The 24,924-nt window shown below is 43.3% G+C and overlaps 1 protein-coding gene across 2 annotated transcripts in view; it reads right to left on the reverse strand.

Moving 5' to 3' along the window:
• LOC146050578 (gamma-aminobutyric acid receptor subunit alpha-2-like) overlaps positions 1 to 24,924 on the reverse strand; it is a 178,538-nt gene that overhangs the window by 32,378 nt on the left and 121,236 nt on the right. The window lies entirely within an intron of this gene.

Raw genomic sequence — 24,924 nt, forward strand, 5'->3', positions numbered from 1 at the left:
AAGCAAAATATTCCCTAAAAAAGAAAAGTCCCTACTGAGGATTCTAAAGAACACTATAAAGGCAGTTTTACATATTGTGTAATGCTAATATTGAGGTCAGATAATGTAAAATAATGGCATAAATTAAGACTCCCAAGTCCCATGTAGGGACTAGAACAAGATGTTACCTCATTTGTAATTCCAGAAGCCTTAGGGGCAAATTTGTAAAAATGCTCATAGGATCCAGTCAGATTATACTTCTTATTCATGTAGCACCTTCTAGAAGGTAAAACATAGAGCAGGGTATTCAATCCCCGCCGTTATTTCCGACAAGGGAAATAGCGATGGGCACCTATTAAATGCTGTCTTTCACGATACCATTGAAGAGACATCTCGTTAGTGCGGACCTGACAGCTTTTAAAAGCTGTCGGGTCCGTTTTACCACGAACGGCTGTGGATTGTTGAGATCACAGCGGCATCTCACCAATCCATGGCCATTTTCACAGATACGCCCCCTTTTCACTGATCGGCTGGCGGGACATTGAATCCTGCCTGCCGATAAACAGGCGAGCGGGTCGAAAACAGCCAGCTTCACGACTGTTGTGATGTACCGACAGTCAAGACCCAGGAATGAATACACCCCAAAGTCTGATTGATTGCCCATGGCAACATCCCAACTTCAATAGAACTCCAATCTTAGTAAATTTACCCCTTAGTATTGCAAAAAAAAAAAGATTACTATGTCTTTGTAAAGACTTTATCCTTTGTTGATTAAAAATAAAACTGGGTAACACTACAGAATGATATGTAGTGTAGGCAGTCATTTTTATCTGAATGGATTACATAGATCAATATAACCCGTTACAAGAATTATTTAGCTATCCATATGCCAAACTACTGTCATTTCCTCAAATGAGTGTAGCATTCTGGATAATGTATCTAATATATAGAGTTTAGATCACCTTAATTGTCTATAAATAAGTAAAGTTTGGTTGACAAGTAAGCTTCATGTAATTCTTAAGTACTGAATTGCATCTATAGCCATAGAATGTCCTTTATTTTATTTTCACTCCATGCAGATTGTTATTGCTGATGAAGGTTAAGGATTAAGAGGAAAGAATTGTTACGGAACTGTCAGCAGAACATAATTTACAGATACGTTTTTGAAAATACTCAAAAGTAACAAAAACACCTTCAATTATATTAAAGTATAATCGCTTCTTCATCACTCCATCACTACTGATAAACCAATGGGGATAAAATGCATAGCACTCTAATGCCATACTGCATCGGAAACTTTCTTGATTGACTTCCCACTATCCTCAGAGAAGAGGACTATAATAAAGGCATTTAAGATGATTAAAAAATCCCCCTGAAATCCCCACTCGCCTCAGAGAAGCAGACAGGAAATCCCAACACACTCTATCAAAGGGCTTATGAATGTACAATGATAAAAGAAACACCTGCTGTCTTGATACTTCTGCAGTATGAATAATGCTGAAGAACTTTCTTATAGTCTATCAATAATTAAAATTCTCAACAAAACCGACTTGGTCTCTGTGTAATAAGAAAATTCAACAAAGTCTTTCGCAAAACCTTGGTCAAAATTTTTCGGCCAGGCTGTCAATCTACCAATAAGCAGCGGTATCGTCACAATCCTCCAGGATTTTAGCCTTTTTCCTTATTTCCGATAGCCTGTTTCCCAAATGTAAGCTAAAACCACAGTAGTGGTGAATGTCTATACAGATACTGTGCAAAAATATGCATATGCTGCAGCCACCTGGACTTGTACTATGACACTCAGCGGCAGCCATGAAAGTAACAGCGGCAGCATACAAAGATGAAGCGTCGCTCGCAGATCAGTCAATTATCAGGCCACTGTTTGGATCACAAATGTAGGCTGAGACACGCCCCCAATAACAGGCACACCACAACTGAGTCTTTGCCACCAATCCCTGTTACCGCCCAAAAAGGGTCCTTGACTGTCAATCAGTTTGCAAAAAAATCCTATTTGTGCCCACCGCTGCAAAACTATCAGGGCACATGTGGATTGTCACTTAGGGGGTGATTCAGGTTGGTTTGTATAAGCATACTCCTTCTTCAATGGACAAAACCATGTGCACTGGGGGGGGGGGTAATTATTGGCTGCTTTATTTGTACACTGCAATTTAGATTCAGTTTGAACACACCCCACCCTAATCTAACTTTCTCTGCACATGTTACATCTGCCCCACCTGCAGTGCACATGGTTTTGCTCATTAGAGAGAGATATTTTACGTTTGCGAGCCAACCTGAATAAGGCCCTTAGATGCATACGCAGTTAGCTGATAATCGCTCTATGGGTTAACATCCATCTCTGAATTGTTCCCATTGTAAAGGAACAATTAAGAATGACAACACAACTGAATTAACTGGCTAAACAGTCATGTCTTATAAACATAGAAGTGTTCTTTATGTAATTAGTGGTATGCAGGTAAACCTAAGTGCTACTGCAAACATATTTTCATCCAATTGTATATGTGTGTGTGTGTGTGTGTGTGTGTGTGTGTGTGTGTGTGTGTGTGTGTGCTATTGTTCTCAGTTGTCTTCATTCAGAGAAAATTGCAATTCTGTCCACTTTTTCAGTTTTAACCAAAATGTGTAACACACATGTAGTTTATTTTATTTATTTATTTTTTCCCTAATACAGCTTTAATATGTTTAAATGATTTCTCATTTCAATCTTCACTTACTAAACCGTACTTCCATCAAGGCTTTTTATATATAGAAGATATAGACATACTGTAGGGCTCAGAATAAAAATACCTTAAAACTTTAACGAAACACTTGTTCCTGTATATTTTGGCAGTTTCTTTTTTGAATAATAAAATAGTTTGTATAACACAGACTATCCAGTTTAGCAATCTGATGATTTTATACCTAACACCCTAGATGCCATCCATCCGTGATTATCTCCAAGCCTACACCAGAAATCCATAGGACGCTGCTGTATCTTAGTACTTAGTGAACAGGCAGAAGAGCAGGTGCAGGAATCTAATTTTGTGTACCGATGGATTATCTCTCATTCCCTGTAGGAGTCACATCAGCTCCTTTCCTATATTTCCAAAATGCCACCTTCTCCACAGCCAGAAAATATTCATAGTTCAGGATTTCCTTGGACATGCTCCCCCCCCCCCAAGAAATCTTTCATTCAATATCTTATTTTTTTTAGTCTAAAGGGGGTATTTATCAAAGCGCTGAAGGAAGTGCTGCTGAATATGCAAAGACTGGCCAGACGCTGATTGGCTGATAGAATTCAGCCAATCAGAGTCCGGCCAGTCTTTTTACATTCAGCAGCACTTCCCACCCGCCGCCCGGCAAATAGCCCTACAAAATCTCAGCAGTGGGGTCTGGCCAGCGGCATCTAGGCATCGGGGATCCGATATTCATAGGGCGGCAGACGGGAAGCGCTGCTCAATTTGAAAAGACTAGCCGGACGCTGATTGGCTGAATTCTATGAGCCAACCAGCGTCCGGCCAGTCTTTTCAAAATCAGCAGTGCTTCCTTCCTGCCCCACCAAATAGCAGTACAAGCTTGCAGCTACCGCTGCCCGGACCCCGCTTCCATCACGAACCACAACTAACACTACAATCTCCCAGCCCCGCTGCCTGCACGTAGGTGAGGGGGGGGGGGGGGGGGGGGAGAGAGAGAAGGCCCAGTGAATTATTTTGCCCAGGGGCAGGGCTAATGATAAGACGGCCCTGTGTGTGTATGTGTGTGTGCGTCAATTTTTTCCTTTATGATGTATGAAGGTATTTGTGAAACACAGAAAAGGAATTATTAGGTGGGAAAAGTATAATGTTATGCACCCACTGCCTGGTATCTACAAAGCCTGTGTATATACAGTACAGTATCTCAGAGCTCAGGTAGTGCTGTGAGACAGTTGTGTACTTAAAAGCGAACTCACTTACGTAAGATGATGGCAACAGGCTGTGAGCAATATAGACTATATATAGCCAATGTGATTCATATGTTACGCAGGGAAGGGACGGCTTTAGTATTGTAGAGTAGGAAAGTGCACAGCTACCCATGTAACATAGAAGAAATAATAACCAATACCCGATGACTTCTCAACTTTTTCACTTTATAATAAATGCCAAGAAGAATCATATTTTTCACAGCACTTCTTTCGTATTAACACTGAGTGAGACTATTTCTTTTTATGATGGAAGAAAATGCAGAACAGAAGAAGGCAGTAGGAGGACAGCTAACTGTAGGCTTATTGTTCTCTATAGAGATTTCACAATGACAAATCTACAGTACAAAGCAATGAGGCCTTGTCGTCAGTGACTCATCAGCTAAAAACAACATAAAAACACGAAATTAAGGTATACTGTATATGCATAATAATAATAACAAATACGGAAGCCCCTTGTTGGTGGACACGTGTCATACTTCTTCCCAACCATCCAGCACAGGGGAATTACTTTAATATTTTTATTATTACTTGTTTAAAATTGGTTATATAAATTTCCAGATACCCAGCGGGAAATCATTACACAACGTTTGCCTACTTTGTGTTTAACTAATAAGAAGTTCAGGAAAGTATTGTGTTTGTTAAAGGAGAACTCTTTAGAATGTAAGCTCTAACGAGCAGGGCCCTCTCTCCTCATGTGCTTTACTTAGTATATATCTCTGCCACTGTTATAATTGTATCAGTGTCCGCTGCTGCAACTGTCTTTTTTTATTTACCATGTACTTGTCCTAATTTGCATTTGTACTGTAAATCACAATCTTTCTTGTATTGTTCTTTGCTCTTTGCTGTATTGTCAGGCGTTGTGGAACCCTTGTGGCACCATATAAATAAACAACAACAATAATAATAATATTAATAACTCACACCCAGTTTTCTTATGCTTTTCGAAGAATCTAATTCCCTCCAACTTATAGAACGTTGGATGTCTCTCTCCAGTAGACCTCCATTTACTGGGATCTCCTCTTCAACCTCTGCTTTTTGCATTCTCTATGCATTAGAGCAGTGGTTCCCAACTTGTGGTACGCGTACCCCTGGGGGTACGCGTCCACCCACTCAGGGGTACGCGGCGGCCGGCCTGTAATGGCGGCCGCGGCAGTCAGACAGGTTGCTGGAGGGGAGGAGAGTGCATTGCGCATCTCTCCTACCCCTCAGTGTGCTTCCCTGTGACTGGCCACCCGTCCGCCAATCAGAGCTGGCGGGCCGGCAGCCAATCAGGAGCCAGCCCACGAACTTTGATTGGCGGGCAGCCCAGTCACAGTGAAGAGAAGGAGAGATACGCAGTGTGCTGTACTCTCCTTCCCTGAGAGAAGCAGCGGCGGCAGCTATACGGCAGGGGGACACTGGACTGTCCTCTCCCCAGCAGCAGCGTCAATGGTGAGTGTGCTGCTGCTGGGAAATACTATGGGGGCATTGCTGGCACTGTGGGGGCATACCATATTGCTGGCACTGTGGGGGCATATTTATTGCTGGCACTGTGGGGGCATTGCTGGCACTGTGGGGCATACTTGTTACTGGCACTGTGGGACATTGCAGGCACTGTGGGGCATACTTGTTACTGGCACTGTGGGGCATTGCTGGCACTGTGGGGCATACTTGTTGCTGGCACTGTGGGGCATTGCTGGCACTGTGGTGCATACTTGTTGCTGGCACTGTGGGGCATTGCTGGCACTGTGGGGCATACTTGTTACTGGCACTGTGGGGCAATGCTGGCACTGTGGGGCATTGCTGGCACTATGGGGCATACTTGTTGCTGGCACTGTGGGGCATTGCTGGCACTGTGGGGCATACTTGTTGCTGGCACTGTGGGGCATACTTGTTACTGGCACTGTGGGGCATTGCTGGCACTGTGGGGCATACTTGTTACTGGCACTGTGGGGCATTGCTGGCACTGTGGGGCATACTTGTTGCTGGCCTTGTGGGGCATTGCTGGCACTGTGGGGCATACTTGTTGCTGGCACTATGGTGGCATACTTGTTGCTGGCACTGTAGGGGCATTGTTGGCACTGTGGGCGCATACCCAGTACCATGGGGTCATACCTGGCACCGTGGTGGCATACCCGTTTCTGGCACTGTGGGGGAATACCTGGCACCATTGGAGCATATGTGTATCTGGCACTATTGGAAGGCTAACGTGATCCGTTGGAATGTCTGTTGCTTCAGTAACAGAGATTTGACAGTGTTCTGTTATTTTATATGCTGTCCACAGAATGGGCTGAGCTTATATTGTCAAGTGGTTGCACTTTTTTTTTCTCGTCATTGCCAGTATGACTGGCCCCTGTTAAGCCACACCCTTCAAATGAGACCACACCCCTTTTTAGGCCACGTCCCCCCACCCCCCCAAAAAAAAAATCACGAGGGGTTACTCATAAATGAAAAGCCTAATCAAGGGGTACGGGAGACAAAAAAGGTTGGTAACCACTGCATTGGAGCACTAGGAATTTTGAATGTGAGAGGAACTGAGCCTGGGATTCAGTGTGTGATGCCTAATATAGGGCCTTATTCTAGTCCACTCTTTCTGACAAAATCCTTCTTAGATGGACAAAACCATGTGCACTGCGGGGGGAGGCAGATTTAAAATGAGCAGAGAGAATTCGATTTGGGTGAGTTATTTTGTTTCTGTGCGGGGTAAATACTGGCTGCTTTATTTTTACACTGCAATATAGATATCAGTTTGAAGTAAAACCCCACCCAAATCTAATTCTCTCTGCACAAGTTACATGCCCCACCTGCAGTGCACATGGTTTTGTCCATCTAAGAAGGATTTTGTCAGAAAGAGTGAACTAGAATAAGGCCCATAGTGCTGAATGTACAGCCATCCAATGAAATGCAGGTAATACATTAACCAGGTCTGTATTAAGCAAATGGAAAGGAAATGCCACAATTATGGGATGAAATGATGTGCAAGCTCTCATATGCTATACCCTCCAAATGTACCGGTATAGTACCGCTTTTATAGTACCAGTATTAGCCAAAGCCACTTGCACCATTTGGAACCAGTTTACAGTAGCTGTAATGGTCTGAGGGCCTGATTCAGTAAGGAACGCATATGCTAAGCTGCTCACAGCAGATCTCGGCTCACCAGGTCCAGTAAGACTCTGATAGCATCGGGCGTCTTTTTGTTGTCGAAAATGCGTCTTTGTTGCAGCTCAATGAGATGCATTAGGACACATGTATATTTGTGTGCAACTGAGTCTCTGACACTGTATAGAAAGGGGTACGATGCTGCAGACATGGCTTTTCCCATGCAATCATGTAGATTGGGATACGGGCACTAGGTCTCCAGTAACTAAGTCGACAAGCATTAGGTCGACATCACTAGGTCAACATGCATGAAGGTCGACATGACTGAAGGTCGACATGCATGAAGGTCAGCATGGGTTAGGTCAACAGTTCATTAGGTCGACACAATCATTAGGTTAATATGGGGAAGGTTCACAGTCAAAAGGTCGACATGGGGTTTTTCACTTTTTTTTACGCCGACATTGGCCAACAGGCGTTATTTCATGCCCTACCATCCACTAGGGCGCGGTCGGAGAATAAAATAGTGTGCCAAGTGTAACAAAGCACCGCGTCCGAAGCCATGCAAGGGGATGCGGTGTTATGTTTCAGTGTCCATGTCGACTGTGACCTTCCCCACGTCGATCAGGGGCGGAGATACCGTAAGGCAGCCCCCGCTGCTGCTTGGGGGAGCGGGGGCTGCGTGGGCGCCGGGGGACATGTGAGAGTGACAGACAATCAGTGAGTCTGTCACACTACACTAGCGTAGAGATGCCGCGCGGCTGCCTGCCGCTGCCCGTGCGCTCGTCGGCGCGGGCGCGGCCATGACAGTGTCTGATCTGTCAATAAAAAAAAAAAAATTATCGACGGACGGGTTGGTTGTCCAATGGGAGGTAGGGAGTGCGGGTGGGGGCGTGGCCTTGGATGAAGTGTCAGAGGCAGGGGAAGCAGCAGTGTCTGCTGGTCCCTGCCTCAGCTTCAGCTTCTCCTATGCGTGTGACGTCATCACGTCACACGCTGGAGAGGCTGCCAGACAGCGGAGCCGGGAAACCAGCAGAAGGGACTGGGAGCAGAAGTGAAAAAGTGTCCCAGTACCACTCCACCTTACTTGCCAAAAACAGAGGTGCGATTTTTTCACACCCTCACTATTTAAAATAAGTATTTTTATATATATATATATATATATATATATATATATATATATATATTATATACATACATACATACACACACATATACAGTATATATATATATATATATATATATATATACTGTATATGTGTGTGTGTGTGTATGTATATATATATATCTCACAGTGAGTCTGCATATATATATACACACACACACATAGGGTTACCACCCGTCCGGGATTACTCCGGACAGTCCGGTAATTAAGACCGGCGTCCGGAGTCCGGACGGGTGGCTTTCCCGGACTATACATAGTCCGGGAATAACCCGCCCGCCGCCGCCGCCCCCTCGTCTCCCCGCTCCCCCGCTGCCCTGCTCTCGTCCCCTCACGTCTCCCCCGCTGTGTATGCGGGAGAGACGTGCTGCTGCGGTGCTGCATATGCTGCTGGACCGCTAGCCAATGGCCGCTCGCGGTCCAGCAGCCACCAGTTGATTGGCTGCTGGACCGCGAACGGCCATTGGCTAGCGGTCCAGCAGCGGGAGTTAGAAATAACAGCACAGCAGCACGTCTCTCCCGCGAATACAGCGGGGGAGACGTGAGGGGACGGGCAGGCAGGCACAGGCACACTGACAAGCCTGCCTGCCTGTCTGCCTCCCTCAGGCGGGGGAGGGGGTTTCTATCCCCCTTGGCAACGAGCACACTGGCACAGATCAATCCCCCTCGGCAACGAGCACACTGGCACAGATCAATCCCCCTCGGCAACGAGCACACTGGCACAGATCAATCCCCCTCGGCAACGAGCACACTGGCACAGATCTATCCCCCTTGGCAACGAGCACACTGGCACAGATCAATCCCCCTCGGCAACGAGCACACTGGCACAGATCAATCCCCCTCGGCAACGAGCACACTGGCACAGATCTATCCCCCTCGGCAACGAGCACACTGGCACAGATCTATCCCCCTCGGCAACGAGCAGAGGCACAGATCAATCCCCCTCGGCAACGAGCACACTGGCACAGATCAATCTCCCTCGGCAACGAGCACACTGGCACAGATCTATCCCCCTCGGCAACGAGCAGAGGCACAGATCTATCCCCCTCGGCAACGAGCACAGAGGCACAGATCTATCCCCCTCGGCAACGAGCAAATTCAGTCCACCTTGGCATCGGCATGAAGCCCCTGGCATTGAGCATATAGGTAAGTGGCACTTATGTGTATGGTGTGTTATACAGTATGTCATGGGCATTGCGTAGTGTTATATAGTATGTCATGGGCATTGCGTAGTGTTATATAGTATGACATGGGCATTGCTTAGTGTTATATAGTATGACATGGGCATTGCTTAGTGTTATATAGTATGACATGGGCATTGCGGTGTTATATAGTATGACATGGGCATTACGGAGTATTTATTTGTAATGGGCATTGCGGTGTTATAGTATGTCATGGGCATTGCGGTGCTATATAGTATGTCAAGGGCATTGCGTAGTGTTATATAGTATGTAATTGGCATTGCAGTGTTATATAGTATGTAATAGGCATTGCGGTGTTATATAGTATATCATGGGCATTACGGTGTGTTATATAGTATGTAATGGGCATTGCAGTGTTATATAGTATGTAATGGGCATTACGGTGTGTTATATAGTATGTAATGGGCATTACGGTGTGTTATATAGTATGTCATGGGCATCATGTGTGGGCTTATGAGTAATCGGAATTACAAAGTTCATTAAAACGTGCAATGGGCATTACGGTGTGTGGCATAAAATGTAATGGCCATTATGGCATGTGGTATACTATATAATGGGTGTGCGGTGTGTCAGCATTATGACAAAAATTTTGCTGCGCGCCTTCGGCGCGCACTGTCCATGTTGTCCGTCCTGTGCAAAAATTTTGTTGAGTCCTGGCATAATGTGTAATGGCCATTGCAGTACATGGAATAATACATCGTGATTGGCATCACGATGTGTGGCATAACTTGTAATGGCCATTATGGCATGTGGTATACTATATAATGGGTGTGCGGTGTGTCGGCATTATGTCAAAAATTTTGCTACGCGCCTTCGGCGCGCACTGTCCATGTTATCCGTCCTTTGCAAAAAAATTGTTGAGTCCTGGCATAATGTGTAATGGCCATTGCAGTACATGCCATAACACGTAATTGGCATCACGATGTGTGGCATAACTTGTAATGGCCATTATGGCATGTGGTATACTATATGATGGGTTTGCGGTGTGTCGGCATTGTGTCAAAAATTTGACGCGCGCCTTCGGCGTGCACTGTCCATGTTGTCCATCCTGTGCAAAAATTCTGTTGAGTCCTGGCATAATGTGTAATGGCCATTGCGGTATATGGCATAACACGGAATTAGCATCACGATGTGTGGCATAACTTGTAATGGCCATTAATGTATGTGATATAACATGTAACTGGAATTATGGTATGCAAAATCAAGAATGAAATGGAAGCAAAGGTTTAAAAAAAAATCAACATAAGGCGGGTCTGGGGGCGGGTCTGGGGGTGGGGCTGGGATGGGTCAGTGGGTGTGTCAAGGGGCGGGCCAATGTCCGGGAATCTCTCAACAAAAAGGTGGTAACCCTACACACACAGCAGATTCCATTACAGTGTCTTATATAGTGCAGCAGATTCCGTTACAGCATCTTATATAGCGCAGCAGATTCCGTTACAGTGTCTTATATAGTGCAGCAGATTCCGTTACAGCGTCTTATATAGCGCAGCAGATTCCGTTACAGTTTCTTATATAGTGCAGCAGATACCGTTACAGTGTCTTATATAGCGAGGCAGATTCCGTTACAGTGTCTTATATAGCGCAGCAGATTCCGTTACAGTGTCTTATATAGCGCAGCAGATTCCGTTACAGTGTCTTATATAGCGTAGCAGATTCCGTTACAGGGTCTTATATAGCGCAGCAGATTCCGTTACAGTGTCTTATATAGCACAGCAGATTCCGTTACAGTGTCTTATATAGCGCAGCAGATTCCGTTACAGTGTCTTATATAGCGCAGCAGATTCTGTTACAGCGTCTTATATAGCGCAGCAGATTCCGCTACAGTGTCTAACATAGCACAGCAGATTCCGTTGCACTTGGGGGGGGGGGGGGGGGCGCAATAGATTTTTTGGCAGGGGGGAGCAAAATTTATAGTTACGCCACTGACGTCGATGCTTGTGTCGACTTAATGTACTGTCGACCTAACATATGTCGACTTTCAGTCATGTCGACCTTCCTGCATGTCGACCTAATGCTTGTCAACCTAGTTACTGTCTATCCGATGATCCCATTCCGTAGACTGAACTGTCCTGTGCAAAAGGCAGCAGCTGGAGTATAACTATATTTTTGCAGATCCGTTGTGTGCAGATACTGCGGGGTCGCAGTGCAGATACTGCAGGGTCGCAGTACAAACGGCATTTGCAATCACCTCCGAATTCAGCCTAATTTTCTACCATGAAAATATTACATATACATGTTCCTGCAGCAACTTATGCGTAATACCCTTTAAATCTACTACGCAGCAATTACAGTACCAGGCATGACCTTGCATTTCTGATACATGGCCAGTTTACTAATAAAATAGTAGTATTTATTGTTACATTATTTTTGATGGAGTACAAGTTGGGAACTGATTGCAATCAGCACAATACTGCGCTCGGTGTAAGTTCTACGAGACGAGACGTTATAATTTATAGCTAATCAAGACTGTTCAAAGATATCTAATTGTTGCATGAGTAGATGTGCGGCTATGTGACAGTCAGATATTATATTATTAGGACTGTTCCACTATTTAATACATTATTCAGTGAGGATAATGAAAGAAATGCAGTTGTGTGTCAAACTTAATTCCTTCTACTTGAGTTAAAAGGAGTCTGGGATGTATCAAAGTGCAGCTGTTCCAAGCCACTGTTCTAATGTTTTGCAAGCCAGGAAATTAATAAAAAAAAACATCCTCACACATACATTCAGATTGACAGACTGTAAATAACAATGCTAGTTTTACAACCCAAAAAGCATACAGTCAGTGCAAGGTATCAAGTGACTTTCTGCCAAACCCACAAGAGATGAAGCTTTTGCAGTGGAACAGCTGTGTTCTCATACACCTAGGGTCTGATTGCAGCCTAGTGTACAGCTAAACACCACCCTGCCACCCTGCCGCAAGCCCGCCCTCCCTTGCCAACCGCATCTGTTAACTAGCATGCGATCAGTTGAGTTTGCACACCCAACCGCTTGAATGGGAGAGTAATCATCTGACGGTCAATCACCTTCAAATTATTTTTTCCCCTTCGCTTATAAAATTCAGTCTAGAGACTGACTTTTTATTCTGTCCGCTATTTGCGGAATTCGGGGCTGGCGCTGATGTCACGTGTGGTTAGCCGTCCGCCTCGAGCAGGCAACACCACACCTGCGTTCGTAGAGGAGTGCTCAGCGTTTTTATGGGGACGCCCATATGGGTTTTATGGGTGTTCCCCTGCTGCCGCCTCCTACCCTCCCCTGGCCCTCCTTTCCCAGAGCGAGCGTGAGAGTTGTCGAAGATGTACGCTTCTGGGGTTTGTACATGCACATAATCACGCATGCGCAAACCCCGAATACGGACCTACTGAAGAGGTGTACAGCAGCTTACTACCCTTTTCTTTCAATTTTGCATCTTATAACCAATGTTAACCTGGCAGTTGTTTTGTAGCTGTAGCAGAATAGAACTTGATGTAATAAAAAGTCGGAGCAGTGGGGTAAGTTTGATCCAGTTGCTCGGAGGCAAGATAAATATTGGTGCCCACCAAATAGCTCAATCAGTAGGTTGTCTGTTTCCAGTAATGTTGGCCACACATCAGACCAACTTTCCTCCAACCATCCAACTAGTTGGTTGGTTGGACTGAAAATCTGATAAGCAATTTGCTCACAAACTCAGGAGAATGGACAAAAACATTCAGTGAAATTGTTTAAATCAAATAGGTCCAACTACAGTACATTGAGTGACAGTTGTTTCAGATTTGGGAAACAAATGACTTAATTACAAATTACATTTGCTATCCAGTACCAGATTTTTATTCCATCCAACCAACTAGTTGAATAGTTGGAAGAAAGTTGGTCTGATGTGTGGCCAGTATAAGACAGGTCATTAGTTGTAATACAGGGTGTGACACTTGCAAAAATTATGTTTAGAATATAGTGCGACGTCTATTGTTCTGCTAGGAGGGGGAGTCAGCCACAGAAGCGATATCGACAGCTTCCAATTAACTGATTCAACTCACAGAGGGGGAGAGGTTCCCCCTTGGGAGCAGGAGCCTGGAGGCAGATGACTCCATTGCCTCCTAGTCAGAGTACATTGTATACAGATTCAGACTCAGGTCAAATCTGACTAGTGTGTGTGAGCCTTAAATGAGAGTTCTATTGATAATAAAAAAAACTCTTGCTGTAAGCAAGTGTGTGAAAAAATAACAGACTAACAACAATTAGTAAAGCAACAAATCAAACCACATAGCTCTTATGTCTATAGTGACCAAGGCATTTATCACAGATGTATTTATCAATAACCTGAAGGACAGAATTGTAATGAGCCAGTTGTCATGGCTGTAAGCAAGCATCTACAGATCTTAGCTAAAGTACCCAATTATATTACTGGTGCCTGTCCTTGAGTTTCCCTCCTATGTCCCTATAGATTGTAAGCTTGCAGCAGGGCCCTCCTACCTCCAAGTCTGTCTGTTGTTACCCAGTTTGTTCTATCACTGTCTACAATTGGACAGTGCAACGGAATCTGCTGTGCTACAGTATATAAGAAACTGTAAATAAATAATTTATCTCCCCTGTACACTATAGCACTACTGTATATACATATATGGATTACTGTGACATACATGGAGGAAGGTGACACCAGGAATCTTTAGAGTCCTCAAGACTAAATGTTTCTATGAATTGATAATGTGACAGAGCTGCTGATATGCAGTCTAGATAAAAGAATAGAAGCACAATTTATATACTGTAGTAACAGTAAATAATGTTTTCATGAATTCAAGACAATATATTTAAAGTAACGATACAGAAATGATACATTTAAAGTCACGATATTGTTCTTTTAACAAAAAAGATCCACTAAATAAAATAAACTACATTCTGTTAAAGCGATTGACAAATACAAAGACAAAATTAATTTCATAATTTGAACAACTTGTAAGTGTCAGAATACATTTAGGAGCATGGGTTATACATGTAAGGGTACCCTTTTATGGTATGATTTGGGTAATCCTGTAACAGTTAAGCGGTAGAGCGGTTTTGGGCTGGGTTGCTGGTTTATAATAGTGATTTCCTGATTGGGAGATCTCTTATCTCTTTGTAAATTCCCACCCTACAGAAGTGTCCGCGTATATATATTCTTTCTTGTCGAGACATGCCATGGCGTAATTCCCTAACGTTGGTTATCTTTTTTTAAACTTTTTCCGTATCTCCCAACATGACCTATGCCAGGAGGGACACAATGCACTGCTGCTGGCCTTTCCTCTTAATTTATGATTGCCATCACCTGTTTTTGAACAGGTTAACTAATAAGAAAGGTGTTTCGCCACAGGTGATGGCAATCAAAAATTAAGAGAAAAGCCCAGGAGCAGAGCAATGTGTCCTTCCTGGAGAGGGTCATGTTGGGAGGAATACTTTAGCCTTTTTCCAATATATAGCTCCTTACTTGCAAAATTTCTGCTGATAAAAATATGTGGCATGTCTATATTTAGTGTGTGACTGCGGTTGTATATGCATACAGAACAGTGGCGTAAGTTTGTCCCAGTTGCCCGGAGGCAGTTGCCCCCCCCCCCCCCCCCCCCACATACACACACATAAATATATGCATGCATGTATGTATGTATGTATGTTATGTATATTATGTTTAAAATAAAGATACTGTGACATCTATGGTCCTCCTAGGAAGGGGAATCAGCCACAGAAGTGATATCAACGGCTTTCAATTAACTAATTCCAACTGGTAGGGGAGGAGCAGGAGCCCGGCGGCAGATGACTCCATTGCCTCCCAGAGTTATGCCTCTGATACGGAATGCTACGTTACACTGTTTTCCAGGAAAACCCTTACAGAAATCTACAATAGGCTGACGTCAGATGATCGTAAATAAAATTACAGATATCATGTTGTTTAGTTAGCATGTAATCAAGTAATTGTCTTCATATGCAAATATCAAATCTGCTTGTGTGTGCGTGATGTCATTTTAGATATTTTGAAATCATCAGACCCTGCAATTCTACTGCACACAAAACACGGGAATTACAGTAGTTGGTTTGTTAACAATCACAATGTATTACTATGGGGACAAACAGTTGTGGATTAACTCGCAGACATTGTCTAGGTAGACAGTCAATGGGTCAACACCCAAGGTCGACATGTGCTAAATCGACATTGACAAAGGGTTAACAAACAGTAGGTTAACATTGGAAAAGGTCAACATTCAGGTCGAATGTGACAAAAGGTCACACAAGCAATACTCAACATGGAAAAAGTCGACAGATGAAAAGATCATAATGATTTTTTTTCTATTTTTCTGATGTCAAATGACAACACCTGACCATGTGAACCCCACATTAGTTTAGCCTATTGCATGTCAACCTTTTGCCAATGTTGAGCTATTGACTGTCTACCTAGACATTGTCTGTGAGCCACTCAGATACCCACTGAAACGCAAATGTGTACTTAAAGCATTTTGCTCACGTTGCCAGTAAAAATGTCAACATGATGATAACTAATCATATTGGCAAATATACTGCTGGTGGGCATCAAATGCATAATCTGGACACAGGAAAATTTCCACATTTCCACATCCCCATATTAATTCTTCGACACCCCCTTCTGTGTTACCTGGCATTATAACTTAACCCCACCCCCTTCCCAATGACCCAAAATTGCCGCTGGATAATAAAGCAGGCAGGATGCGGGAGAGCCGCCAACTCTTCAAGGGCTGCAAAGGACTAAAAATCGGAAGCCTCCCACAGCTTTTGGTAGTGTAGGTAACATTGATGTAGTGTAACATGGTTTTAACAATGAGCGCATTTATTTACATTTTTATTTTCCTTTAGTTCTACCTTCAGGCACAAGGGATTTGCGCCAAAAGAATAGATGCGTGAGGACACATCTGTATGTAAACTTGCTAAATGAATGCGGTGAATATACAAACGGAAATTTAAATGAAGTAACAGAGGCGTGTTTGAAGGCAATGTGAGTGAAGCCAAGTTCATTTCACTGTTTCCTTCCTTTTATTAATTAAAGTGTAAATTCTAAAAACAAAATGACATAGATAGAATAGAAATGTTGGGCGACATTTAATGCCGCCCGAGTTCAGCGCCAGTGTGAGATATCCGCCGAACTCTGACTTTTTTAAAGGGGAATTAACTTACAAGGCATGGTTTTGCCTTGTAAGTTAATTCCCCTTTAAACAAAGTCCACGTTTGGCGGACATCTCGGACATCTCGCACTGCCGCTGAACTCGAGCCCGAGCTCGTTGCTTCAATATATACTGTAATGGTGATTGCTTTACTGCTATATGACATTTCAAACAATAGGGCCAATTTCTCCAAAAGTTATTATTATTATTATTATTATTATTATTATTATTATTATTATTATATTTATAAGGCACCACAAAGAGTCTGCAAGCAGCATTCTGATTTTCTCAGAACAATTCAGAAAAACAATAAGTGCAAAGCAATTTCTTTTTCCTTTCTTTTACATTAATAAATAAGTATGTATTCCAGTTATGAGGCAGAAATGTTTTTTTTTTTTTTTAAATAACTAATTTTTCAGCATTTTTATAAAAAGAAAGGTACTTGTTTCCTAGCACAGCCACAAATCTTGTCCATCGGGGTAAATATAGTGGCCTGCGACGCGACCGACGCGATGCCCCCGATTTTTCCATTGAAATGCATTGAAAACAGTGAAAAATCGGGTCGGTCGCGTCGTGTGCGCCTAAAAATGCTTAAATGGTCCACCCGCGATTTCCCATAGGAAACAATGTTAAATGGGTCAATTTACCCAAATCATCATAGGGAAGAATGGTAAATGGGCCAGAAAGCCCAAAAAATCCCCCTGACCAGTGAAATGTCCCCCCAAAAGTAGTTCACGCCACCCCGCGATGAACGTGAACCCGAAGCGTGGCGAGCGCAGCGAGTCCACGAGGGGCGGCGGTACGCGTCCTCCGACCTTTTCATACCCCCACTATCCACTAGGGCGTGGAGTGAGAATAGAATAGTGTGGCGAGCGCAGCGAGCCACCGAGCCCGAAGCGTGGCGAGCGGACGCGGATACCTTCACAGGTAAACGCGTCCCTTCGCGGGCTTCACAGGTATCCGCGTCCCCTCGCGGGGCTCGCTGCGCTCGCCACGCTTCGGGCTCGGTGGCTCGCTGCGCTCGCCACACTATTCTATTCTCACTCCACGCCCTAGTGGATAGTAGGGGTATGAAAAGGTCGGAGGACGCGTACCGCCGCCCCTCGCGGGCTCGCTGTGCTCGCCACGCTTCGGGTTCACGTTGATCACGTGGTGGCGTAAACTACTTTTGGGGGGACATTTCAATGTTCAGGGGTGTTTTTGGCCCATTTACCATTGTTCCTATGATAATTTGGGTAAATTGAGCCATTTCACATTGTTTCCTATGGGAAATCGTGGTCATCGCGGGTAAATTGAGGCATTTAACATTGTTCTCTATGGGGAAATCGCGGGCATCGCGTCTGGCCCATCGCACCCGATTTTTTTGCGCATGCGATGCCCGCGATGGCCCCGATTTTACCCCCGATGACCGCGATTATGATCGTTGTGGCCGTGCTAGGAAACAAGTACCAAAAGAAATACTGTATATCAAATTAATATCTGAAAACTGAACAAAACAACAAATGCAGAAGAGAAATTGCTGCAATATTTACAATTAATTTGAACCGCACTGCATAGTATATTCATTGCAATACAGCAATATAATGAACAATCTAATCCATAAATTTTATTTTAATTCTGTTTTTAATCAAATGTCATGAACATTTTCAAAATATTTAAATGATGTGTAACAAACGACCTTCTACCAGACAAGACTCTGACACAGTTATAGGGTAGAGCAATCCGTTTACTTCCACAGCACATAAAACATCTATTTTCCACAGCAAAATTACCAAGTACCTTAACCAGGCACCGGTTCACAAACAGCATATACTGTACATAATCGCAGGCTCCCTGTCACTAATCCACTGGCCCAGCACCCTCTAGCGCCTGGTCACTTGCTGGCGTCAGGAGCCCTGAGCCCTTGCACTAATGAGCTTTAAGAAACTGTGACACATGTGTGCAGGCAGTGGTGTAAATATAAATTTTGCTCCCCCAAGCCAAAAAAGTTGTGGCTTTGTATAGTTAAAGTGAGGCTGGGCGTGGTGTATAGTTTGTTAGTCAGTGGGGTGTATAGTTGCAGTTAGGCTGGGGGTGGTGTATAGTTTCAGTTAGTCAGGGGGGTGTAATAATATCAGTAAGGCTGGGTGGTGTATAGTTAGAGTGAGTCTGGGGGTGATGTATAGTTAGAGTGAGTCTGGGGGTGGTGTATAGTTAGAGTGAGTCTGGGGGTGGTGTATAGTTAGAGTGAGTCTGGGGGTGGTGTATAGTTAGAGTGAGTCTGGGGGTGGTGTATAGTTACAGTGAGTCTGGGGGTGGTGTAAAATCTGTTAAATGGTTACAGTTAGGCTTAGGGCAGAGGTTCCCAAATGCGGTCCTCAAGGCACCCCAACGGTCCAGGTTTTAGGTCTATCCATGGCTCAGCACAGATGGTTAAATCAGACTGACTCAGCTACTAATTAAGTCACCTGTGGCCAAGCATGGATAAACTTAATACCTGGACCGTTGGGGTGCCTTGAGGACCGCGTTTGGGAACCTCTGGCTTAGGGGTTTGGAGGTGGGGGGTTTAATATGGCCAGGCTGTGAAGCGGTGTGTAGTGGTTTCTAACCTGGCACTGATGTGCTTGAAAGGAGACACTCCAGCTGTGGATAGCACCAGTGGGGTCCTTCAGATCCCAAGATCCCTCTCATGCAGCCTTTGTGCCTTCCTCAGCTTCTTAACGTGAGGTGGTGCCAGATGACGCTACCTGCACTTACTGATGACAGGACCAGCTGCACATGCTACATCAACTCTGAGTCCCCGCTGTAGCCGCACATACACTGCTGCTGCCCAGCCTGCAGAAGTAACAGAGATCTCAGCCATAAGCTGTGAATGAGTGGCAGTGTCACCCATGCGCTCCGTAATAGCACACACCTTGGGTGGAGCTGCGGGAGCTGTGTATCGGCAGCAGCCTCCCGTGGCCATCTTGACTCCTGGCAAAGCAGGCGCTGGCAGCTGTGATGCAATGCACCCAATATGTTCTGTATACAGACCAGCCTATGGGAGCCAGCTGAAGCGCCACGTCTTGACGTGCGCCGCAGCTGTGCATTTCCTTGTCCTTGATGCTGCAGCAGCATCTCAGCCTCCGCGCATTAGTATTTCAGTGCACTGGGCATCCGCCGCAGACGGGTTTTGGCCTGGGGAAACTGAACAACTGTGTCCTGTTCAACAAACACCTGGGGTGGCATCCGGACTGGACTGTCACAGATGTTACAACTATCTACTATTAATGTGCTTTGTCAGTTTTCTTAACATAAAGGACTGAAAAATGTATTGGAAAAAAAAGTCAGCTCTTGATGTATCCTTCTAATTCTCTAAAATAACAGTTCACAACTTTTGCATTAGGACATCAGAGGTAGAGCTGCTTATTGCCCACCCCTGCCTTAAGACAACAGCGGTAGAGCTGCTTATTGCCCACCTATGCCTTAAGACAGCTAGAGAACCGCATACTGACCACCAATTCTTTAAAACAATAGTTGGAGAACCGCTTATTGCCCATGCCTGCTTTAAGACAACAGCTGCAGAGCTATTCATTGCCCCTTATTGCCTACATCATATACACAGTAACACAAACATTAGGGTTTTACATTTACTTTTATGCATTTTACTGGCACATCTGAGAAAATGGGCCCTATGCATTAATTTTACTACTTAACTTTTATCATTATGGAAAGTAAAAAATATTAATCAAAGATATCAAATTAAATAAAACAATAGAGATAGACAGAAAGATAGACAGACAGCAGGGTGCCTGTAGAAGCATTACTACTGGCATGATGGGATATGGTCACTACTGTAGGCAGTACTATTTTTCTGGAAAAATAGGTCCAGGAACTCCAGGTCTGGGGGTGGATCAATTAAATAAAAAATAATATATATAATAAAGAGAGGGAGGGAGAGATAGATGTATATATTGTCCGAAACAAAGGCACTCACAGGTGACTTTAAAATAAAACTTATCTTATGGAAAGTACATTTTTAGTTCCTGTCATATTTAATTAGAGGTTCAGGAACGGAGCTAGGTTGAGAGTCAAAGGTCAGCATGGGGTTTGTCACATTATTTTTTTATTTATTTTTGGGGGATGGGCGTTGGCACAGGAACTGGAAGTTCATGGTTTTATTTCCAATTGATTAATGCCATGCCCAAACTGATGGTGTGTGTGTGATTAAGGAAGTCATTAAAGGTCAATTAATTTTTTGGAATTAAGTATACAGTACCAAAAATTGGCGTGCTGACAGCAACACATCAAGGCTAAAAAAAATTGTGGAGGACCCATTTTCCTTACATATTGCAGCTACTAATCAGCCTGCTGTGTAATTGGGAGGCCAGAAGACTCAAACTGGAAATGCGTGTACTGCAGAGGTTCCCAATCTTTTTTTATTCAGGGCACCCTAGAGAATCAGAATTTTTTTCATGGCACCCCTAGGTCCAAAAAAAATGAATTAGATTGGGTTTATATGCGATTCTTAGCGGCAGTTATGTGGTAAAGGGCAGGATTTGCTTCTGTTTGTACACATTCTATGATTGCCAGCCACCAGCACTGGTCTTGCTCATAAATAATTAACCATTAATAATTTGAGTTGGTCCTGGACCACCAAGCCGCGGCACCCCTGCATGTGTCCCGAGGCACCCCAGGGAGCCACGGCACACAGTTTGGGAACCACTGGTGTACTGTATATATAAAGTGTTCTGATGCAGTGACTGTGGCTTTTTCTCATACCATTGTTTATCATCTCTGTACATGTTTGTATGTTTGGGCAGTATGGAGGGTGTAATGGTTAGCATTACTGCCTCACAGCACTAAGGTCATGGGTTCAATTCCCACGATGGCCCTAACTGTGCGGAGTTTGTATATTCTCCCCGTACTTGCATTGGTTTCCTCCGGGTACTACGGTTTCCTCCCACAATCCGAAAATATACTGGTAGGTTAATTGGCTCCTAACAAAATGAACCCTAGAATGTCTGTGTGTGCATATACATGTGGTAGGGAATATAGATTGTAAGCTCCACTGGGGCAGGGACTGATATAAGTGGCTAAATATTTTCTATAAAGTGCTGCAGAATATGTGTGCGCCATATAAATAACTGTTTATAAATAAATAAACAGTTGTACCCACTACATTGTTAGTGATGCATGCTCCCATGGGTCACTAGTGACATCCCCATGGTCTACACATGCTGGTCAACAGGGGGATGCCATGCTGCCAAATGCAACATTGCCTAGCTCCCTTACCACCGTCGCTTGTTGCTACCGGCAAGCAAGTGTGTATGCTTGTGCTGATGCCAGCTACCCCAATGGGTCCCGTAACTTATGAGGCCGCTGGGTACTCACAACATTACGTAGTGAGTACCCAATCGAATACTATCTATTATTTTCTAGAAGGTGCTAAATCAATAAGAAGTAGATTCTGATTGGATGGCCATAGCAACATCCCATGTGAACTAGAACTCTCATCTTTGTAAATTCCCCCCATTGAGGACACATCTGTACAGTATGTGTAGAAATTCCCTAACAAAGTCAAATAAACACTTTTGTTAGAACTGTCAGATTCTATTTGTTATTTGTTGTATTTTCTTAAGTTACTTTTTCATTTTGCTAAATTTCATAACATCTTTTTAATAAATGAGGCTGTTAAGCAAAAAATGTGATTATTAAATGTGTTTGCTAGTTTGCGTTTCATTTAAACGACGCTCTAGGCCAGTGGTAGCCAACCCTAGCCCTCGAGAGCTACCAACAGTTCACATTTTCCAGACAACCTAGCTGCTGCACAGCTGCACTCATTAATCACTGACACATTTTAAAAGATACACAGATGGAGCTAATTAGCTCACTTGTGATTCTGTGAGGAGACCTGTAAAACATGCACTGTTGGTAGCTCTCGAGGACTAGGGTTGGCTACCCCAGCTCTAGGCTGATTTCAAATAATGGGAAATGTCTGCTTTTTTTTTCTCCTTAACATGATATAAAGTACATATATATATTATCTAAAGCTCTGTGTATTATTTATCCTGACATTTCCCTGAGGGGTGGCATTGTAACATCTATAGCTTTCCAAAAATATATTTCAATAAGTGAAATAAAGAATTTTTGCCTTTTCACCGCCGTGTCTACTGTATAGTAACAGTCCAGACACGGGAAGAATCTCAATATGGAAGGAGATTTCATTGTCAACTGAAAGCCTACCTCCGGGACTACAGTATTTATCACTGCACAATAACATCAGCAGTAAAAAAAAGCAAGGTCTGCATGCGGTAATAAAAAAAAGTGCACCAGCTGTGTAATAAAAAGAAAAGCATGACGTTGCAAAAGAATATTGCTGGGTAGGTTTTCAAAATCATTTGTGTGGATTTTGTATAATGATAACAATAAAAAATTCAAATGTTGAAGATTTTTCAGACCTGATCGCAGCCCAGCGATTTTGGCCTGCCGATTATCGTTTGACTGCCCATGCAGATGGATTGTAGCGCACATGAGCGAAGCAAAGCAGCGTCAAAAATCCAGCGTCTTTTATGATCGCAATCCTTTCGCAAGTTGCTTGACATTAAGCCGATGTTTTGGGAGTGGTAGCCAACCGTTTCTGGGAGTGTCAGGTGGTTTCAGGGAGGGGTTGTGATGTCAGCACCGGCCTCAATCAGCCTGTTTCTATCGCACAGACATATTAGAGAATAGACAATGTTGTTTTGTTTGAATGGCATATTTATAGGGTAGTACACTGTTTCACAACCTCGTTCCTCAAAGCCCACTTACGTCCCACGTTTTGTGATAGCCATACTTGAGCACAGATGATTAAATCAAAATAACTGAGGTACTAATTAGGTCACCTGTGCTCAACATGGACTGTTGATGTGCCTTGAGGACCATGTTTGAGAACCCTGGCAGTACATATAATGAAAATTATTATATGTTCTTGTTACAAACCACAGCTATCGTTAAGGAGAAATTAGCTCAAAGGTGACCTGAACTTATAGGTGTATGTGTAAACATGAAATAAATTGGTTAGTCCCTTACCACATTTTATCAATGTAAAATGTAAAAGCCCATCAAAATGGCAGCTTCTACAATGTAAGTTCACTTTGACCTGTGACAGGTTTTACTTTCACTTTGAACTCTGACAGCTTTAGCCCACAAACTCTCCTCCCGCCCTCAGTCCCTATCTACTCCTACCTCCAATATTTGTCTTCCCAGCTTGCTCTCTCCATATCCAGCAAGTTTAAAACAGATCAGTGTCTCTGCAAAATTGCTTTCACTTTCTGTCTTGACATCTTTTAGCACACAAACAAGTAATGTGGTCCATCGAGTGGCCTCTAGTGTTCCTTGGCGGTACTTCACCTCATAGAGGCAAGGAGCAGTTAGCCAAATACAGTATATACAGTATATACATATATACATATATATATATATATATATATATATATATATATATATATATATATATAAATTGCTAAGGCAAAGTTTGACATTTTGACAAGTGGAATTGATGATAGTTATTGAGACGTCACCTTTTCCACAATATCACACCTCCTCCACTAGCACATCTGGCACAAACACTGGAGGAGTGGCCGTGACCTATTCATAAATAGGGAATAATGGACACATTTTTTTATTATTGTAAAATACAATTTCCCTTCACCTGAGATGAATGATTTTAAAATAGAGTGCGTTCCGATATGTCATTTTTGAAATGTCAATCCTAAGAAGTAAATTTACCATGTAAACACCTTTGCAGTATTTGTGGAGATGGTTAGATATGTTGTATTGAATGTTTCATCCACAAAAAATTAAAGGGGCATCTACTACTTCACAAGGAGAGGCATTTTCACCACAGTAGGGCTGGTCACGCTGTGAAATGCTCTACACAAGGAGGTGGTAATGGCAAAGTAGCTAAATTGATTTGAAAATAGATTACGTTTATTACTTGGAATAGTATAGGTAACTATTACTAATAAATGACACAGCTGGGGCAATTGATCCATGAATTAATCAAAGTGACATTTATAGTGTAATGAAGGTTTTTCCGCTCTCCGAAGGTGAACAGCAGCTGTTTCCGAGGAGTTTTGTTTCATGTTCTCAATCAATAAAATGTATAAAATGTAGAACCTTATTGGGGTTTGTATCTTAACTCAGCATATGTAATATATAAAGAATTCAATATATTTGTATTTATTATAGAATAGCACGAACAATGATATTTCCAAGACCATGTACAGAGCTGTCACTGGTGCATAGTTACAGCATTTATGAGACATTTAACAGTGATATCACTACGCCATCAACAATGACATCACTGATGCATAAAGAGTGACATTGCTGAAATATGAACAATGAAATAATTGATTCATGTGTACAATGACATCACAAATGTGATTGTAAAGTGACATCACTAAGGCATAA

This window comes from Crinia signifera, chromosome 1 (genome assembly GCF_055691185.1).
Source record: "Crinia signifera chromosome 1, ASM5569118v1, whole genome shotgun sequence".
Taxonomy (NCBI): domain Eukaryota; kingdom Metazoa; phylum Chordata; class Amphibia; order Anura; family Myobatrachidae; genus Crinia; species Crinia signifera.